General features: G+C 36.3%; 1 protein-coding gene across 3 annotated transcripts in view; it reads left to right on the forward strand.

Moving 5' to 3' along the window:
* Positions 1-20,659, forward strand: part of SULF2 (sulfatase 2) — a 122,290-nt gene that overhangs the window by 11,446 nt on the left and 90,185 nt on the right. For 2 of the 3 annotated variants that reach the window (XM_017735335.1, XM_017735310.1), the window contains exon 1: positions 8,395-8,454. The exons of the other annotated variant lie outside the window; for it this stretch is intronic. The gene's annotated coding sequence lies outside the window, so the exon portion shown is untranslated. Of the gene's footprint in view, positions 1-8,394; positions 8,455-20,659 lie in introns of those variants that run through there. 3 annotated transcript variants of the gene reach the window in all.

Raw genomic sequence — 20,659 nt, forward strand, 5'->3', positions numbered from 1 at the left:
GTGTGCGGGGGGGGACCGAGGGGGGGGGGGGGGGAAGGCAAAAAAAATGTCCTCTATAAATCAGTTTACCTTTGAGTGAACTCTGGCTACCTCTAGAACGGTTATAACCTAGAATAGACCTTGATACTGCAAACCAGTATTCAAATTGTTTGCTGTATTCATTTTCTGTACTTGGCCGACACAGAAGGAAAGATCATCAGCTGGGGAAGAGCTTCCTTTCAACATTTGATCCCAGATTCTGTTCCTGCTTTTACAGTAGCCTTAGGAAGAGTAAGTGTCTGATTCCACTTGGTTAAATGTATTTCTAGTATTGCATTGTGTTCTGAAGGAAATAGTCCAAGTTTACTTGTTCTATTATATTATCTGTCATTAAAGAAAAAAATGTTGTTCTGTATTATCTTCTTTCCTTTGCAAGCATGTATTCTGTAGAAACCACTAACAGAGAAGTTATTGTACTTCAAGTGGAAGCCTCTTGCAGAAGATGTCAACTGTTCTTTGTGGTAGAAGCCTTAAATGGAGTTCCAAGCTGAAATTATTTACTGCAGATAGGAACTTGTCATTTTATTTCTGAAGTAGGATTTAATCATTGTATTACAGTAATCCTATTCGTGGTGCCTAAGTTGCAGAAAATACAAGGCTGAGCTAAAAATCACTTCCAATACAAGCACTTCCAGTACAAATTTTGCTGCAAATTCTTCTGATTTGTCAATGTGTAGACTTCTACTTGAGTAACTTGATTTGTCTTTCCTTCTTTAGAAAAACTTGTGTGACAATTTCGAAGTGGTTAGTCTCTTTACATGACAGAAAAGAAGAGAGGGAGCATGCAGCAGTAGCCACTTTCCTAGCTATATTCATATTTACGTCGTGGGGGGCGCAACGTTATCCATTTCTACCTTACTAAATAGGCCAAGGATGTTGTGTATCTGTTTCAAGACTTTATTTTGGGGTGGGTTTATAAGCGGTTTTATCATGCATATAGTGAAGGTGGTGAAAACATTTTGAAAAAGGCAGTACCTCAGTTTATATCAGCAGAAGCTGGAAAATAACTTGGCTTGTATTTTATTGATCTAATTAAAAATTACCTGTTTAAGAATCTCAAATGTAAAGATAGTACTGGACCACTGCAGCTAAGTAACATCCTGGCCTAATCCAGTACTCTTATTCTTACACCAAGGCAGTTACAGAGACCTGTCAAGCTCAGTGTTTTAGCTCTTGTTGCAGCTGATAATAGGCACTCTAGTGTGTAATAAGAATACAGACATAAAGAGGTATGATACTGAGAAGTCCCTATGGCTCTACAAGTTCTACTGGGTTTACGTGTCACAATTGGTAATCTTGATGGATTTTTTTTGCCTATAAATGTATGTTTTCACTAAATTGAGCCTGTACTACTGTTTTAACAATTCTTGACAATTCATGTTTGGATTGCGCTTTTCACAAAGATTTTGAATCTTTCTTCTGGGTGATAGTTCACAGTTTTGAGCTCTGTGTTGAGTATGGATCAATAAGGTGGTATGAAGAGAAGGGAACTAACTTGAGGATATATGTGTGACTATGATTAGAATAGGATTGTTTAGGAAAAAAGACAGCTGAAAAAGAGAGGAAATTGTTAGAAAAATGTCAGGTTGAAACATAACATTTCCAATGAAAGAAAACACTTAATGATTCTCTGTGATTTAGAACAGTACTTGTTAATTTAAAACTGTATTCTAAGTCCCATGTAAACTTTGTATTCAGAAGCAGCAGCAATTAGAATTGCTTATCTGATGACCTATGAATGTGTCTGGTATATTGTGAAGGTTATTGTGTTCGAGTTGGAATATGGTAAGGATTTCTTTGACTCTTAGTGGGCATAGAGCTGAGGCACTTAATAAACTATTTTCCTAGAAAGCCTTTTATGGGTTGATTTACTGTGTTGTAAAAAAAAGTCTCAGGAGTGTAGTAACATTTAGCTGGCTATAAATTTTAGATTTTACTGAACATTGTGTGTCATCTGTTGGAGGTTGGGGTGAAAACAAATTCCAAACAATGACACTAAAGCATATGGTGTGGAAACCATATTGTGTTGGGGGATGATTTGTTTGGGGGTTCTTCTGATGTCTAAACGCTATTATGTTTTACATCATCTGTTCTAGAAACCCTGTGCTGCAGAAATTGTACATTCACATGATGATGAAGTTAGACTGAATAGTACTACAGAATGGAGTTTTGTTAAACACTGGTTTTATTTTTTTATTTTCAATTCTGATCTTGATGCAAGTTTTGGAAAGAGAACTCATGAGAGTTCTCAAGAGAACACATTTCTGTAGCTTGCATGAAGTGAAGAAAAGTGATAGGTCTATAAGTTACTAATGCAGGTGCTATATGTTTCTGAATTTTAGGAAAGCTACATGTAATAAATACTTTGCTGCAGAGAATTAAAAGTCTTGAAGTTACTGCTTTAGATCTATTTATTTTTGTATTCTGTCTAATCCTGTTTCAAGGCCTTAAGATCAACCTACTTAAAAAAAAGTGAATCAACGCCACTGGTTTGAAATCCATTATACTTAAGAGCAAAACCAAAGTGTGTTATTTTGCTTTTTTCTTTGAGCTGTTTAGACTGGGATTTTAAAGCTTTCCTACAGTTGTGCAAGATAATTAAGTGATTCATGAGATAATTTAATTTCTAGCAGGTGGAGCTTTCAGAAAATCACCTAACAGCAGAAGAGTTTGTAATGATATGCAAACCTCTCTTAAGTATGGCTGCTGATATTGGGCTGTTCCTTGCCACCTTTGTTTTTTTGAGCTGTGGTTTGTTAATATATTAGCTATACATCCATTTTGTTGTGAAAACTGTGATCTTATACCTCTATGAGGGCAGGGTTTTTTCTCTTGAAAATTGTACCTTTGGCTTTTTACCTTCCACTGTGTACATCTTAGTGTTCTATTCATGCCTTGCAAAGCTTTAAATAGAACTTGCTGTTTGTGTCTTTCCTGAATCATGCATTCATCAGCATGTGTGATATATTATTAATCTTTAATCTAAGGATTCAAGTATTGTCACAGAAAACATGCATCTTAACCTCTTCTAATATTGCCAAGATTGGAAAAAAGATACCAAAATCATAAATTTCACTTCTTTTTCTTATGAGTGTTTTAGAGCAAAATAAAATTGCTCCGTTCATACTTACAAAAGCTTATAAACTGGGGAACAGGTGGGAAAACCATATTTATGGAGGATGATGGGATACACAGTTGCTTGGTTTAACATTGTTCTACCAGTAAGAACTACCTGCCATGAGTTGAAGCTCAAGTACTCACATCATAAAGTACTTGTTTTGTTTCTGTGGATGTATTGTAAGCAATACTAACTGTAGAAGGAGGAAAGACTGAATTTTGGGAAGTTTCAGTAAAACCTCTTGTGGTGTACTGAACTTTAATAATGTCCTGTGAATTTTGTGTGCTCGTGTTGTGAGCGAAGATGCAGGAAACCAAAATGCTGAAATCTACAAAGTGTCTACAAAACTTTCAAGAAATTGTCCAGATGTGTTTTTACTCTAATCTTTAGTTTAGTTTACTCATCTAAGACAGTTATTAAGTGTGGCCACTTGGACTTTTTGTAAGCTGGATCTAGGCTCAGCTTGATTCTGATTCAGTCTTTTTTTCAATTTCTTCCTTTTTCCCAATGTTTGTAAGGTAGACTTTTTCTTCTTTTTTAAAAAAAGCTATTATATGGCCTAAAAAGTCCCATTTATGGACAGTAGGGACTCTATAAAAAGAAAATAAGGTCGGATTCAAAATTCTGCCAAATTTTGTATGGTGTTAAGTTCCTTCTCTCAGTTGTTGCAACTAATTTTAGTACAAATGTTGAGATGACCTGTTGATTTTCAGATAAATGTTTGTTTTCTGCAGACTGATAATTCAGTGAAATTTATTAATGATAATTTAGGAATTTGGTGAAAAATAAATACAAATCATCAAATAGAACTGGATCACTTTAGAATGCAAATGCTAGAGTATGGTAATACTCATACAGTGAATATGGAATGGAGAAGATATAGAGCCCTATGGTGTAGTTGCTACAATCAAACTATTGGAGTGATAATTTTAAGATGGTTAAACACATGCTATTGCAAAGCAGAATAACTTTTGGAGATAAGATGAGGTGTTTTAAAGTCACCTTTATATGAAGTTAAGGGGAGAAACAGGTGAAAGGACATAAAAAAAAGTTTGAAGCTTTTGGGCTTTTCTGCCATTTATCCTCTTCACCATTGCTATCCTGATCCCATTCTGGGACTTCGATTCTGACTGGCAGTGCCTACCTACTGCAAATCCTGTAGTTTGACCTCAAGGGCTTGTAACATTAGAGATCAGTATGTTCAGAGATCAATATGTTTATGTGAGTTAAGTGTTTGAGGTGGGTGCGTGTGTGGGATTCTTATATGTGGGGGGCCATTGGGAGGTTTCCAGGTCAGGGAGGAGTGGGAGGTGCAGGAATCTTGGTGTGGGACAGAAACATGCTACCTGGGATATTCAGCTGAAGCGGAGCTGGGACAGTGACCTCAGTTTAAGTAGAAAATGTAGCTGCTGTAAATGGAAATGGCTGTTCAGAGAGCTGCAAGGGGATAGGCTTGTACCACCACATAGTTTTGTTCTAATGCTTGGCTGGGGTGTGCAGAAATCATTCCTTTGGCTGCTGAGCAGTAAATGTTTGCAACCTTGATATTAGGGGTAAGAGAGGGTTTTCTTCCCCTCACCCCACCCCTCCCTTCAATTGTTGCCATCTGAGCAAGAGAAGATACTGTGTTATGTACAAAAATGCATTATTTAGGTATTGATTAATTATATGTGGTGTGAAAAATACAATTTAGATGAAGCTACAATATTCAAATGGAATTATTTTATTTTCAAAGTCATTTTTTGGTAAAGAAATACTTGCCTAGTAATTTGCTGGTTTAGTTATATAAATTCCTGGGTGCAGGGGTCACCCTTGTTGCAAAACTTATTCTCAAGTCTAGCACAGATTTGACTTTTACTTATTTTTCACTTTAACTTTGGGTTTTGTATTGAATAGGAGTTTGTTGACTCTGGATCCTTATTACCTGTTGGTTACTTTTACTGAAAATGGAGTATTTCAGATTAAAATGGCATCTTAGAAGGAAAACGTTCAGTTTATCTTTAAGTCAAAATTTTAGTGCCACATGTTCCACCTAAAATTTTGGTCTGCACACCCACACCATTCAACTACTCTAGTTTGTTTTCTATATGTAATTATTTACTAGTGCACCTTGTCTGCTGCCACTTCTGATCTTTTTGGTTTTTTCCCTTGCACAGCAGCAGAAGAGAGGAAAATGTTAAGAACAAGGGACTAGCTATAAACATGATAGCAGCCATGGAAATTAAGATCTTTTTAGTTCTCTCTAACCTAGACCTGGTTGGTAGTCTCTCAATTTAACCTGATATGACTACAGGATTCTCGATAATTCATGCAGTCTTTCCAAACCCTCTTCTTTAGTGCAGACTGATGCAAATCTGTTGGCTACAAACAGGTTCTAAATGTTTATTTAGTATTGCCAATTCTTGCAATGTTTGGGCTATTGGACCTCTTATGTTAGAGCTGCTGAGGTATTTTGTTCGTCAGAGACTGTATTGAGACAAAATACTTGCATATGTTATTTAGGTGTTGATCAGACTCATTAAAACATAATGGTTTGGGTTTTTTTCTTAACCCACATAACATTTTTTTTAGACTTGTGTTTTGACTACTTTCTTGCAAACCCTGTTGTGGAGGAAAAGCTTACTTAAATATTTTCCAGTGTAGTAAAAAAAAAAAAGGGGGGAGACAAAACCCCAGACTGTATACAATGTTAAATATTCAGTATTTGTGCATGTATTTGAATACTTAGATTCAGAGCCATTTAAGCTGTATGCATGTGTGTGTATGCAGTGTACTTTGTTTCATCAAAATAATGTGAAATTAGTTAAAAGTGGTATGAATCATGACAGACATGGTGCCTTGGTATCTAAGATACATCAGCATGCTGATAAGTTACTTACTTTCCTGCTGTGAGAACTGGTCGCTGTATTTGATTCTTTAGCCGAATACAAACTAAATTAAATCTGCAGTGACCTATATTGTGCTCTAGCTAATGACCCAGTTAACCTCTGGTTAATTTTCTGTCTCTTGGTGTCCTGGGAACAGGGACATGTTTATTTCAGTTACCACAAACCTTTAGAAATGTGCCACTGGCATTTATTATTCCAGAGCTCTGTGTTTTAACAGAAATTAGCTAATGGGCCATGGGGGTCTGCAGAAGTTGTAGAATGCCAATGAGGAGCTCTCTTTCATTTTTCCTCCACCCTGATTTACATGACTAAGCTTTTAGCTTTTCTTGATTTTTTTGTTTTGTTTCTTGAGTATTGATCTGTCTCCTGTGGAGGAAACAAGCTATTTGCTTAAAGTGCAGGAGGACATTACTGCTGGCAGCTTCCCAGGAGCTCCGCTCTTTTTCATGCTTTAAATTAAACTAGAACCAGTACAGATGTTGGTAGGGAAGTTTGTAACTGATGCAATTCTATTATTGCATGGCTGTGTTATGCAAATAAGTCTGAATATAACCACAAAATAATAACGAAGATCTTGTCTTAAGGGCAGATCTGAATACCGCTTTTCTGATGCAAATGAGATTCTCTGGCACCTGGGTGGGCTCATGCATGAAGTATATATTCTTTTTAAGAAAGTGAAATTATACAACAGTCAGTTGAAAAAGGTGGAATGATTATTCACACCAATTTGTAGTAGCAGTTCATACTGTCTGTGTCACAGATCTATTAAGTAATGCATAATCCAAAACAACCTGAGCATTTTCTGACAATTAGAACATCGAGTGTTTACAGGGTGAGGCCTTGAGATGCTCTAGAGCCAATCCTTTCTGCGCTGTCTGTTCCTTGAAGTTTTTACCACAGATTTCCTTTGGAGATAAAATCTTTACTTATTTATGTTTTGCCTGTGGCAGCAAGAGCATCTAGAAACAACTTACTGAGTGCTCTGCAAAAAGCAGACAGAAACACTTCTACAGCAATCCTGAGTCCTGTGTTGGCCATGCAGACAGATGGGTTTGGTGGGGGAGTGTGGAATTTTGGGCTGTTAGAGGACACTGATTCAGACACTTGTTTTTGTTTGGGACTTCTTATGACATAAGAGTTGTTTCTGGATGATTATACGTTACAAATATGCAATATCAAGAGGGACAGGTGAAATTTCCATTAACAGATTCTTGGGAACTTGGTCTGTTCAGTCAGGTGGCTTAGAGCACCACACCAAATAAGCAGTGTCTTTGCTTGGTGTATGCCTTGGGTATGTTCTGCAATTTTGCTAGAGATCAGCTGCCTCCACCAACTGGGAAGAACTGGCATATGCTGTTATCTGTCCTCATTTCCTGTTACCTCTAAAATACATTGAACATAATAAAAACATTCCTGTGGCAGGAAGCTTTACTGCTTGCTGTGAAACCACTGCCACCCAAGCGGGACTTTGCATATGTTCTACCTGGTGGTTAAACCAATTTTTTCCTCTATTCTAAGAGCCTGTATGTAAAGGATCTGCCACATTGTATCCTACTGGGCACTGCAGCCCTTCTTTTTTTAAGGGTGAGGAAGAAAAAGTGATTCTGTAGAAATAATACTGAAGTTGTGGTTTGTTATGTTGTTACAATGTGGCTTTGTGCCTAAATTTAAATGATAAAAATGTGTCCTGTGTTTTCCTGGGATTTTTGTTTTGGTTTCTTTTTCTTACGGTAGCAGAAGAAGTAGAATACAGCCTCTGTCTTGTTCTAGTTTTCTTGAAAATTAAGTTGAAACAATGGGAATTTTAAGTTGTGAGATATTAAATCCCTCTCTCTCTACTGACTGGAGCATCTTGAAAATGAGAACTTTTTCTGTCAGTCATCTGAGAGTACAGGGAATTCTATGTATAAAGGGAGCTGAAGTGCCCCACAGCTTAGTCCCTGCTCTTTTCTTTTTATGAGCTTATTCTGTCAGGGTCTGTTAGTTTTGGTATTGTTAGCTGTTTAACAGGATTTCAGACTTGGTGGTGGTCTCCATGGGTCCTTTCCCTATTTCAACTCTGAGTATTCCTACTGCTAGAGGCAAAAACCAACTGTGACTGAGAAGATTGGAATTACACACAGTGTAATTCCCTTATTCATAAATTTACAGGGGAATTGCTTCTCTTGGTTAGTGGTTGAGAAGCACCAGATTGCAAGCTTTTGAAAGGGTGGGTATATGCTTTTCAGATAGTTCAAATCCTAAACTCAGCAATATCTCTTGTGTTTAAAAAGAAATTAATGAGATAAGTTATTCCTGTATAGATATAGCTAAAGTTTCTATTAATTTGTACAAATTTTCAGTTGCTGCTATTAAGCCAGGAAGAACTTTTTCAAATTGAAGGCTGAACCTGAATTCCTTCAAGACCAGGTAAGAATATACTGAGTTGATTATACTGTGTTCTGGATAATATTTTCATGTGGTATGTGTTCAGATTAAGTTTTGTGAGTAAAACTAATTTTGCCCTCTTGTTGATGGGGCAATCTGGCATCATGCATTCATTTATCACAAATAATTTCTGAGTACCTCACAATGCAATGGACTTTTATGTGATTAACTTTTTAAGGTGAAGGTAGGGAAGCATGAGAACAACAGACAGTGGAAAAAGTTTGAAATATTTCTGAAATAGTATTTCAGAAAGAAATTTCAGAAATTCTCTTCACTGAATATGACTCTCATTGCACGTGCATTTACAAAAAGGGAAAAGATTTTAAAAAATATTTTGAATTATCGCCAAAGATTTCATATAGTACTTGATGAATATCATAATAAATAATATCTCTGAAATACTTCTGTTCATAGAAAAGAAATTACCTCCCTAACGGTTCTTAATTTCAATTACTTAACCGAACTTATCAGAGACTCTGCTCTTGTGTTTGATTTCTTTCTTCAGTGCAACTTTGACACATGCAGGAAGGTTAACAGCCACTGCTTACATTCTGGGCACTTGAGGACACTTTAGATACTACCACTCTTTGTCTCAAAGGTCTGAAAATACTTTGCATAAATATTCTATAATATGGGTATGGTATGAAGAAGCTTGTCTCCTGTATTTGTGCCTGAAAGTAGTTCTGTTTGAAGTGTAAACACTAATGGAAAAAACAGTATGTTATTTTGAGAACAGATTTGTATTTGAAAGGCAAATATGTAAAAAACAGAGTTGGGTTTTGATATTTTAAACATGACTATTAATGGCATTCGTGAATCTACTTGTTTAGCCTGATGGATAGAATTTCAAAAACCTTCTTCTTAAACATTAAAATGTATATTGCCATACAGCTCTAGGGGTATGGACTACAGGAAATTAGTGCTGGCTGTTTATGGGTACTGATTCCATTACTGTACCCAAGATCTCAATACATATTTAGTGTATTGAAATCTATCCTGTTACAGTTTTCTTTTTAAACAATATATCTAAAAACTCTGAAACAAAATACCAAGCTTTTAATTATCATCTGCCTCTTTTCCTCTTTTCTCCTCTTGGTGCTCCCTAATAGTTGTGAGCAGGACAACAATTAATCTGCCAAGTAGTTTTCAACACAGAGTGCAGACTTCAAGTACCTTCTGTCAATCCACTTTTCTTCCAGGCAGAATTTAACAAGACATTGTGATCTCTCCAGGTACTGCAGATGCTCAATACTGAAAAAAGAAACCTACCTCATATCACAGTGTTTTCCTAAAATGCAAGGCTAAAGCCTTTTTGAGAATGTTTCTAGAAAGAATAAAGCATGCTGTGTTGAATATTGTTGAATTAGTTTACATAGTTTCAGCCTTTAAATATATGTAGAATAATTTGGATTTTTCTTTTCCCCCCCATTCAACTTTTTGCAAGTCTGCAAAACTTCAGAATAACAAGTTAATGAAAAATAGCAGATGCTTCCTGTAGAGAAATATCTGTAACTGGTTTTCTGTTTTGGGAGAAAAATGTCTGTTCAAGTGGGAACAACAGTTGTGTCAACTACTGGAAAGTACAGTAGGTATTTGTTAATGTACACAGAATAATGCTGACATTTTCTCACAAGTATACCTTTTGTCTTAAAGGATTTTCACAATAAAAATATCATACTCTGTAATACACATTTGTGTCAAAATCAATATGCAAGGTATGTGGTTAAAAGATGAGTACAGTTGGTATTTGAACATCAGTTATTATTGACGCTGTTCCTATACTCAGTACACTTCGAGGCAATTAATGGCAGTGTTGCGATCCTTCAAGAAAAATTAATTGTCCCTGCTAATTCAGTTCCCATGCTTCATTCTTAACCCTGTTTTCTGATAGCCCAGCAGGCTTGGAGAGCTGGTGTTTGTTTATACAGAATGTTTCATTGCTTTGAGGGGAGGATGTGAACATTTAAAAATTCAGCAGCTGTTTCAGGTCGCAGCTTAAGCAGCTCTTTCATTTTGAATGATTTATTTAGTTGAGCTCTCATTGAGACATTAGCAGTTTGCAGAGACGGTAGCCACGTGACGAAAAGATCCTAATTTGTCAGCTTGAGAGAAGGGGAGGTTTGTTTCTCAGAAAGAAACATTCAGTTTCTCAGAAAGAAAAAAGCATTAGTTCATTTTGTGGGTCTGACATGTTGGCTATCCCCAGATACAGTTTTGAAGGAAAGATGGCTATCAGCCATGCATTTGTGATTAGAGACTGAAAAGTGGAGAAGGGGAGGTGGCTGTGTGAGGTTAAATGAAGGTAGCAGAGATTGGAATAGGATATTTCTTCTGAAAGACGTGAGAGATGGTACATCTGTGCACATTTGATGCCTGAGAGGGAAAACTAGAGGGAGTTGTCAGAACTGTGAGCAGATATGAATATGAAGCTGAGCTTTCCCCCATTTTGAGAATAAGATACAGTACATGACATTAAAAAGAAATAACTGCAGTGCTAAATAAGATACAAGTATAAAGTATATACCTCTTAACTGACTCACTTGCTATGGCAGTTCACAACAGTAGGAAGTTTGTCAGATGTATGGCACAAAAATATAACTCAAAATGAGTTTGACAGTAATGCTGAAGTCATTAGATGCAAACCTCATCTGCAGGAGTAAATTGATAATTTCTAGAAATGAAGAAGAATGATGGATGTCACCTGTATGTAAATTGTCATGCTTTGGCTGAACATGTATTATCAGGGTGACAGAGGGTTTCACCTTTTTTGAAATATCGCATCTTGGCACTTGGAGGGAGTAGGACAAGAGCAGGATTAGATGATGGTGTTCCCATTGAGGTAATGCTTTTTTAAGTGCCTATCCAGAAGCTGGTTGCATTTCAAGTTGGTGATGCTTGTCCCTATGGATAAGAGTAGGTTTTATTGGCATACTTGTAGAATGTGATTCAAGTAATGCTATTGATAGATGTCTGTAGTTACTATTTGTATAAAATTGCATTTAGTAATCTTAGTGTTCCTTAATTATATTATTGACCTAATCTGATTAGCTCAGTTGGTTAGAGCATGGTACTAATAACACCGTGGTTCGATCCCTTATAGACCTTTCACTTCAGATTTGGAGTTCATGATCTTTGTGGCTTATTTCCAACTCAGAATATTCTGAGATTCTGTGACTGGCAAAAGTATCTTCTTAAGTGTCTACTTTTCTCACACCTACAATTGCTTTGTATATCAATTAATTTAACACAAATAATCCAGATCATATTCTGGAAAAATCCATTTTGAAACCAGACTATTTCTGTACTCTTGCATTATGGAAGGATACTGAGATTTCTGAACAGTTATCCTTTGAGTGTATTGTAACCAGAACTAACTGAATGCCAGAACATTAATGTTCTTTTACTCATGAACTTTTGCTATAACCTTATAAACCTAAGTTCTTAAAATTAGGGTTTTATATTTTCCCAGAATCATAGAATCACTGTATAATTCGGGTTGGAAGGGACCTTACAGATCATCTTGTTCCAACTCCACTGCCATGGGCAAGGATGCCTTCCATTAGACCAGCTTGCTCAGCCCCGTCAACCTGACCTTGAACACTTCCAGGAATGGGAATTTTATGCTGACAATTATTGATAGAGGCAAATGGTATTGAGAATCTAGAATGGGTATGTACCTCTAATATTAGATACCCATTTTGCATGCTTGTGTGTACAGTTTATATATTTTTAATATATTTACTTACTACAGTAACAGATTAAAAACGGGAGTTTCAGGGATTTTATTTTTCTTTAGATGTGTTTAACTTCGCCTTTCTGCAAGTGTAATACATTGATCTCTACTAATATGTGTTTCTTATGGATACTGGAACTTCATATACAATGTTTAAAATGATTGACATTAGAAATATATGCTCCTCTGGTTTTAGCCTACTTAAGCTAGGAAATCTCTGTGTGTTTGTATGTGTGTGTGTGTGTGTGTATATATATATATATATGATATACAGAAGTTAGGCTTGGCTTGTAATTTTTGACAGCTTCATACACCCAGTCACTAAAATTGGTCTAGCAAGATTGTTCTGATATGCAGGAAATGTATTCTTCATTGTTCTGCTTGAGTAAACATTCTGTTGGTCCCTGCTATTTTGGGGTATTTTGGTCTCTTTTGATACTTGTCTTCTTCTTCTCCTTTTTCTGTTTTATTTTCTCTGCATCTCTGCCCCATGTGTACATTGGATGCTTGAAAAATACAAGTGTTTCAAAACAGAGAGGAACCCTTTAGGCCAGAATAAATTGGTATTTTTGGCTTGTGACACAAGGATTTATGGCAAATATTATATTCCTTGCAGATCTGTGCTATCTACACTGGTAATATATACAGTTGCACTTCATCAGAGTGAATGAAAGTTTGTTTTCCTTTGGCTGTAGGTGGTATGTGAGAGACACCATCAGTCACTATCAGAAACTTGTGCATCGGACATGCCTCTGAATGCCAGCTTTCTTGGGACACAAGAACTGGATGACATTTCATTTGTGAAGTCCTTTTCTTATTATTTTTGTACATAGTTTCTTGCATGATTGTAGGTGATGATGCAGGGGACAAAGACAATATAAAAATTTTAACTGTGGCACATGATACATACAGAAAGGACAAGGAAGTGGAATTAAACCACTGTGCAGAAAGATAAATAACACCAATTAAATATTGCTTCATTTCTGAAAATATTCTAATATTGGGGTGTTAATTTTTAAGAAAATGCAGCTGTCCTCAGATATGAGTAGTATTTGTTGCAGCAGGAACAATTTTTTTTAGTAGTATGGCTGAACTAAATCTCTTGAAATAGCCAAAATACAATGGATATAAATCACTTTCCTAGTGTTGCAATGACACAAAAAACTCCCCAGTCCTGCATGGACGTTTCAGTTAATGTAGATTTCACGTCAAAGTATTTTCAATAAAAGGAGTATAGAAAAAAATCTACTCTTTTTAACAATTGAAAAATAATTAGTAGCTGTATTGTTTCTAAAGAAAAGTATTTTTGAAATCAAAGTGTAGCACGAGTGTTAAGGATTGTCTACACGAAGGCCTGATGTGAGCTTTTCTGAATAGAATGAAGTGAATAGTTTTGTTTGGAGCAGTATTTCCTTGTATAAATGAATAGTGATTGTTCGTTTTAATATGCAATAAAAAATAAATTCAGGCTGTATGGAGCAATGGAGAGTATTAGGTTGTGTGCATATAAACAATTATTCTTTGTTTAAGTCTCTAGTAGATTTACAGAGCAAACATTCTAAAATGTGCGGAGAGATAGCTCTGGCTTTTGAGGCTGAGTACTGTGGTGCACTGGTGGTATAACACACCTGCATCTCTGGAAGAACTTTATTAAGGAAGTGCTGAGTCTGTTCTCTTGGCTCAATGTTTAACTATAGCGCATGCTAAAAACTACTGAATTCCTGTTCTTGGAGTAATTGAGTGGTTTTATTCTGATTAGATGTGTTATTTTTCCTTTTGTCTGAATGTCCTGTAAGTCTGTTCTTCGTTGTTTAGTATCTTATGTATATGGTAAGATTTAATCTTGAGATAAGTAGGTCCAGACAGTGGTTTAGAATTAATTTCAAATATGAAAATATTTTTCATTTATGGCCACATGAATGACAAGTGTTTATCACATCACTATCTTATCTCCATACAAGCTTAAGATATAAAGGGAAGTATGCATTTAATTACTTTAATTTCAGTCAAGTCTTCTCTAAAAGATGTTTTGTAACCTCAAATTATTAGCCATTTGCTTACTCACCAGAGAATTCCTGATAAAAATGGTCAAGTGTTCTACTAGAAAAACAAAATTCTTGTTCTCTCGTCCTGTACCCGTTACTCTGGTGAGAAAATTTGATCAAATCAACAAATAAAAAAATTGAACAACTCTTATGTTACTATTATAAAAGAAAAAATAATTTCTGCATTTCAAGAAATGGAATAAAGATGAGCAAACTTTACCTTTCAAAACTTTTAGGTTTCTCTGTGAGTATTTTGCATAGCTTGAATTGTTATATTGTAGACCAAGGAAGTTATTGAGCAACCTTTGAGGCTGATTGTATGTAAGCGCAAATAATAATGAGGGATAATGAGAAACACTGCAAAAGTTCTATTAAGAAATAATACTATAATTTTTAATATAAATATAAAATGAATAAATATAATAATATCTAAATGGTTTAAAGCACAAGCAGCTGCTAGTTGTAGTGGCTGCGTACTTCTTTATAGTTCCTCCAATCTTAGGAATTTGGAGCGTGTTGGATTTAGCTTAGCTACAGTAGTTCAGGTTTTTGGCAGTCATGTACAGGCTATGCTCAAACCTTCTTAACTTAAAGTAGATTTAAGGGGATTTTTAGATGTTGGATTTTTTTCTTATATAAAACAATGTTAGGCATTTTCTTTGGTTGACATAGTTACTACTGTTCCTAGTATGATAAAGCAAGAGGAAGGAAAAATTTCTTAGTGGTTCATATGAGCTACTAAAGAAACCTCTCATAAGATTAATTCTAAATCATACAGAGAAACCATTCTGCTGACTTTGCTGTTGTGTAACCTTTCAGTAGAATCACATCTTTATTTTGTTTATTTCTTCCACTCTTCTAGTAATCTGGCTTTGTCTCCCCATTTAACAGGGAATTTTAATGGAAAGCTGTGGTGTGTTTGGCTCCCATTCTTTTCTGCAGACAATGTTAGTAGTAAAGAGCTCCTCATGAAGAAATGCGTCTCTCTTGCGTGCCCAGGTTCAATTCCGTATACTCGTGTATGCTCCTTGACTGTGTCACAGCACAGTGTATGGTCCTCAAAAACTGCAAATTTGTCTGCTCACTGGAAAATTAAGTTCAGGGGGATTTCAAAGTGAAAACTGATTGTCACTGAAGAGGGATTGATTAATGTCTGTGTGAGAACTGCAATTTTGAACCTGAGCTGCTAGTGAATGAGGATTGCAACTGTTTTAACAGCTAGGGGTATGCTGCTGTTAAATACTAAACATTGACCCACCCCTTTTAAGTTTAATTTTATGCTTGTAAAGTTGAGCACTCAAGTGGTCTTTTTGTTTGGTCCCTTGCACAAGTATATTATCATTATATGTGTCCATGTCATAAACGTGTGGTTTCTGTGTTCCAGGGTCCAGTAGGCAGGACAGGTGGAGCTTACTGCACCAGATAACTGCAGCACTTTCTCACTGTCCTGTTGCCTGGCGTATCAGACACTGTACAACAGTGAACCCGAATGCTGTTTCGGATAACTTACAGTGACTGTCAACGTATTTAAGTACTTTGTGATTATTACAGGGTTTGAAAATCGGTGTCATTATTGCACTGTTCCAGACAAAGTGGAGATAGGTGTGGCACAATTTAGATTAAAACTTTGTGATTATTTTAGGAATATGGGGGACTGATTTATCTAGATGACTTTGTATTTTTGGAGCATTTTACAGCATAATTGTTATAAACATTTCTTTGGCTTCATTTGCAGTGTAGCACATACAGTGCTTCTGAGTTACTCAGTTCACACCCAGGAGATGGTGACCATAGCAATAGGTATCAGCTGTGGGAAAAAGCCTTGCTCTAACTAATTTCTTGGTTGTGCAGCAGAAGTTATTAATAGTTAAGTGTTAGTGTAATTGCTCACCATTGAGCATGCTTTTTCTGGTGAAGGGTTATTTTGTTCTTGCTTGGAATTTTTTGGGTTAGTTTTGTTTGCTTTTGCTGTCACATGGAAGACTGCTGCAGGCCAGTCTGTAAGAGCAGTGGGAACCTTCACATTCATACTATCGTGTTCTACTTAATGAGTGTAGTTAGTGCTGTAGTAACTTTTGTTATCCTCTGCATGTGAGCGAGCTATGTGGCCTTGCCAGAAACCTAAATAGTTTTATGCCAACAGAAAGAGGGCTTCAGCAGCTGAGGGATTCTAGATTTACTTTTCAAGTTCCAGAGGCAGATATGCAGATGTAGCTAAAAGGACCCTGAATCTGTTCTACCTACTTGTCTGTTTTTATTAGCCTTTCACCTTCCTGGCTATTAGAAACAGTTAACAGCAAATGAGTTCCTTGCCTCTAATAGAAGAAAGAAAACAGGTTGAAGACCTGTGACGTGTTCACTCTGTTTACCTGTGCCAGTAAATTTATGGAGGGTTTTAGATGAGTTCTGAGGATAGTATACAAGAATAGAGTTCACTATAGACTAGTTAAAAATGTGTACTGTTTCAAAAATTCTTCAGTGGGTGCTTGGAAATTGAATGATGATATATGCATTGCAAGCCACAGTAAGTTTTGCTTTTCAGTTTATCTTTCATTTAGTCATCTCGTATATTGAAAAACAACATTATGTGTAAAGAGAACGTATCAATTAAAGATGACTGGAACAAATTGCAGTCTGTGACACTTGTACAGGTAAATTTATTTGATTGTTTAACTGGGTGCACATTTTTCATGCAAGAATTATGGTTATTACTGTGCTTGAGGGCAATTGTTTTAATGGTTTTGTCCCCTTTGAAATACAGTACTTATATCAATAACAGAAATAGCTAATTATGTCCAGGATCTTTAGTCTCGTTCAGTACAACACTGAACCCAGGAAGGGGTGACTAGTCTTAAAGTAATCTGTAATAGTGTTATGGTGAACTCCAAGTAAGTGTAAGTTAAATCCAGTGTATATATTTGTCTTCTGAGGTAGCAGGCAAGTTATCCTTTGACATCTTTTTTCATGAGTTTCTAACCTTGTTGATGTTGAACCATTCATCTGACCTTTCATCCCCATGAAAGGGGAAATATGATTTGGTCCAAAACTGACATTTGTAATACACCTTTAATGGATTTTGACGCAGTTGAGAAGAGAAAGTGTTCTAGCACAGTGTGAGGTTCTTCTGGGTAAATTGAGTGGATTATACTGTGTGTAGTTAGAAGCACACACAGGTTGTAGGCTGTCTTAATGTTTCGCTGTCCACTGGACAGAGATGAACAGGGCCAATGTGCCTGAGAAAAATTATTAGGGAGACTAGGATGTGATGTTCTAGGCCAGAAAGATGCTTGGCTTTGGAAGGGAAGCAGAAGCAACTGGCACAAGGAGTTTTATGGTTTTGAAAAAGTGGATTGAAGGTAAGAAGAGATGACAATAAAAACAGAGGGACTGAACTTTACAGGGCTATGGATCAATGTAAGCTGTACTAAGTGAAACACTGGAATATGATTTGCAAAGTATCCCTAATGCTGGCAAGGGGATGAAGTGAATGATAATCTAATATGGGACAAACACAGTTCATGGTTACACCCTTCATTTTGGGCTGTCTATAGAGCTGAATAGAGATTAGTGATAAACAGTTTTTCTTTCTGCTTTATTTTCTTTGTGCCCATGAGCTTTGCAAACATGTTTTAATAAAAAGCTGAAGTAGATCTTAGGCACTGTTTCAGGCTTTAAGCTTTTGTTGCCTTGTAATACTACCTCAGAGGGGACGTTCATGTACTTCTGAGAATATCAGTGTAAAAGTATAGGCCTTGTTAAAGAAGTGTGTAACCTCTATATTAGCTAATTTTAGGTGGATTTTTCCCTTTCAAGGCATCTGAGTGTCTTCAGAAAGCACTATGAAGCTATAATTAATTGTCAAAGCCCTACTGGTGAAGTCCACACTGCTCCAGAACATAAAAATGATCTGTATGTTACCTGTAATGTCATGACTTGTTTCCTTGAACAGTAATTGGTGTCAATTATAGATAAACTATAAACCTGAAATTGTGTTGTTTAGCTGCTAAGGACCTTGAGAGTGTGATCTTCTAACTCAGCTACAGTAGTATAGATTCCATCTGTAGTGCAGAAATTGTCTAGGGACATAAATTACAGCAATTAAAATTAGCTAAAGGCGAGAGAATGATGCATTATTAATTGGCATAGTCATTAAAGGGCTGAAAAGAACCTAAAAGAGATACAATGTCAATACTCAAGCACTAAAAGTGACAGGCAGTGTGCGAAGACCAGTGATTGTATTCAAAGCCTAAGGTCATTAAGACACAGGCAATTACGTGGAATTTTATGACTGTGGATTAAGATCACTCAAACATACTAACAATATGTTAAAATGGAAATTTTTTAGGAATGATGATGTTCAGATGCCTACTCTGAAGACTGAAATAGTAGTGTAATTAATTTCTACTTAAGAATGTGTAGCATTGTATCTTAAAGACGTTGGAAGCAATAAAGAATTGTAAAGAAATCCCATCTGTAATTTGGTGAATTTAAGCAGAAAATTAACATTTTTCAGCATTACATATAATAATCTGAGCTCATATAAAGAAGAAGAAATCCTGGTACACTGAAGAATGAAGATTTAATTAAGTCTCTTTATACCTCAGAAGCAAAGTCTTGCCTGTGTCATGCTGAGAAAGACGGCAGTGTGAGTAAGAGGCTTGTGATAATGTTGCTGTATATCAGCTACTTAATTATTCATAAAACTTCTTGTCCGTGAGTTTCAGTGATATACTTACCTCAGCTTATTTTCTTTATAGGAAATAATGCTTGTTTTGTAAAATAGTTCACTTATAGTGCTATAAATGAGGAAAAAATGGGGAAAGGATCTGTCTTTCATTAAAGAGCAGTTTCAATAATTGATTTGCAAAGCAAAGTAGGCTTCAAATACTAGAGGCATTAGGACAGTAATTTACTTACTTTGACAACTAATGGGACAGTGTATTTGGACTAATGGGACTGGGTGGAGAGTTAAAACTCCAAAGCAAAGATCTCAAATTTTCCTCATCTAAGGGAACCTTGGGAATTTTTGGCTTTTAAAAACTTGCCAATGGTTTCCTATTCTACTTGCTAAGAATCCAGATTTCTAATTCTTCTCACTGTCTACTCTAAAGTTTAAACACTGAATGTGATTAGCTTTGCTGAACAGATGTCGAATTGAATGGCCTCTGTTGATTCAGAGAATCTGAGTAGTGTCAAGAGTTCAGTTACTATGCTTTCAGGAAGGCCTGTTGCCAAAATGAGCTTTCTTGTTTCTATTTCCAGTTTCTATGCCAGAGTCTGCATCAGCATGCAACTGGACTCAAGGAAAGCATGTATGTATAGCCACTGAAAGAGCAATACAAATGTACAGCTACATCTTCTCTAAGCCCCCCATGCATTATTTGCTCCGACAGCAAGTTAAGGGGGGCTCCCTGTTTGCCTGTTAGACAGGTACCTTTTTGCCTAAATGAATATTTTTGACCAGTTAGTATCCTTCTGGGTACCGGGAACCAGATATGCCATGACTTGTCTATTTAGCCATTGAGCAGTGGTTAAAATCTGTCATGTAACCTCAGAGACAGCAAGGCATGGCCAGCTTTATCGCTGTGTTTGGTGTAGTAGAAGGGTTTGCTTGTTCCAAGTTTAATGATTTAGCACTATCACTCTGAAATGGCTTTATTATATCCAGCACTTTATTATTTTAGATTTAGATACTTTGCTGTTACATCCTCAAAACTGCATTGGTTTAAACTAACTGTTTGGTAGTCAGAGTGGGCATCTTATGATGCAGTGTACTTTTTTATTGGTTTTGGTCTCTCAGGATGTTTCTGTGATTTAGTGCATGATACCAACTAGAAATTGTGGAATTCAAAGTCTTTGGGGTCTAAGTAACTAACAAATTTCCACTATTCCATTCCTGTCTTCCATTAATATTGCTGCTGCTCTTTTCAGGCTGTTAGGCTGTGTGACCAACTCATTGCCTGGAGGTGTAATCATGACAATCATCAGAACTGAACCAGAATGGTGAATATTCATTTTAAGTCATACAGGCAAATAAGTTTGGCTCATATTTTCAAACAGTGTTTGATGTCAAAAAGGGAAATATGTGCCCACAATCTCGGCTATGTTCTACCCTGCTCCTTTGGCTCAGATTTCCTGCAATGCAACATAAAATAAAATCAACTGCACAAAACCCAATCAACCAAATGCTTCATTACTTAAACACTAACGTATTTTATACAAAATAGTAGTCCAAATTAAATGGGTTTTACTGGAATTTACTGCTGCTCATTGGTGTGAGCACTGCGCATTTTGCTTTAATTTACTCAAATTATGAAATATAGCAGGGAGATAATGGGATTGTTGTTACAGTGTAGTTATAGTCCACAGCATTCGACTTTGGCACTACTTTGCCACATAGTATCAGAAA

Source organism: Corvus brachyrhynchos, unplaced genomic scaffold (assembly GCF_000691975.1).
Source record: "Corvus brachyrhynchos isolate BGI_N302 unplaced genomic scaffold, ASM69197v1 scaffold10, whole genome shotgun sequence".
NCBI classification, from domain to species: Eukaryota; Metazoa; Chordata; class Aves; order Passeriformes; family Corvidae; genus Corvus; species Corvus brachyrhynchos.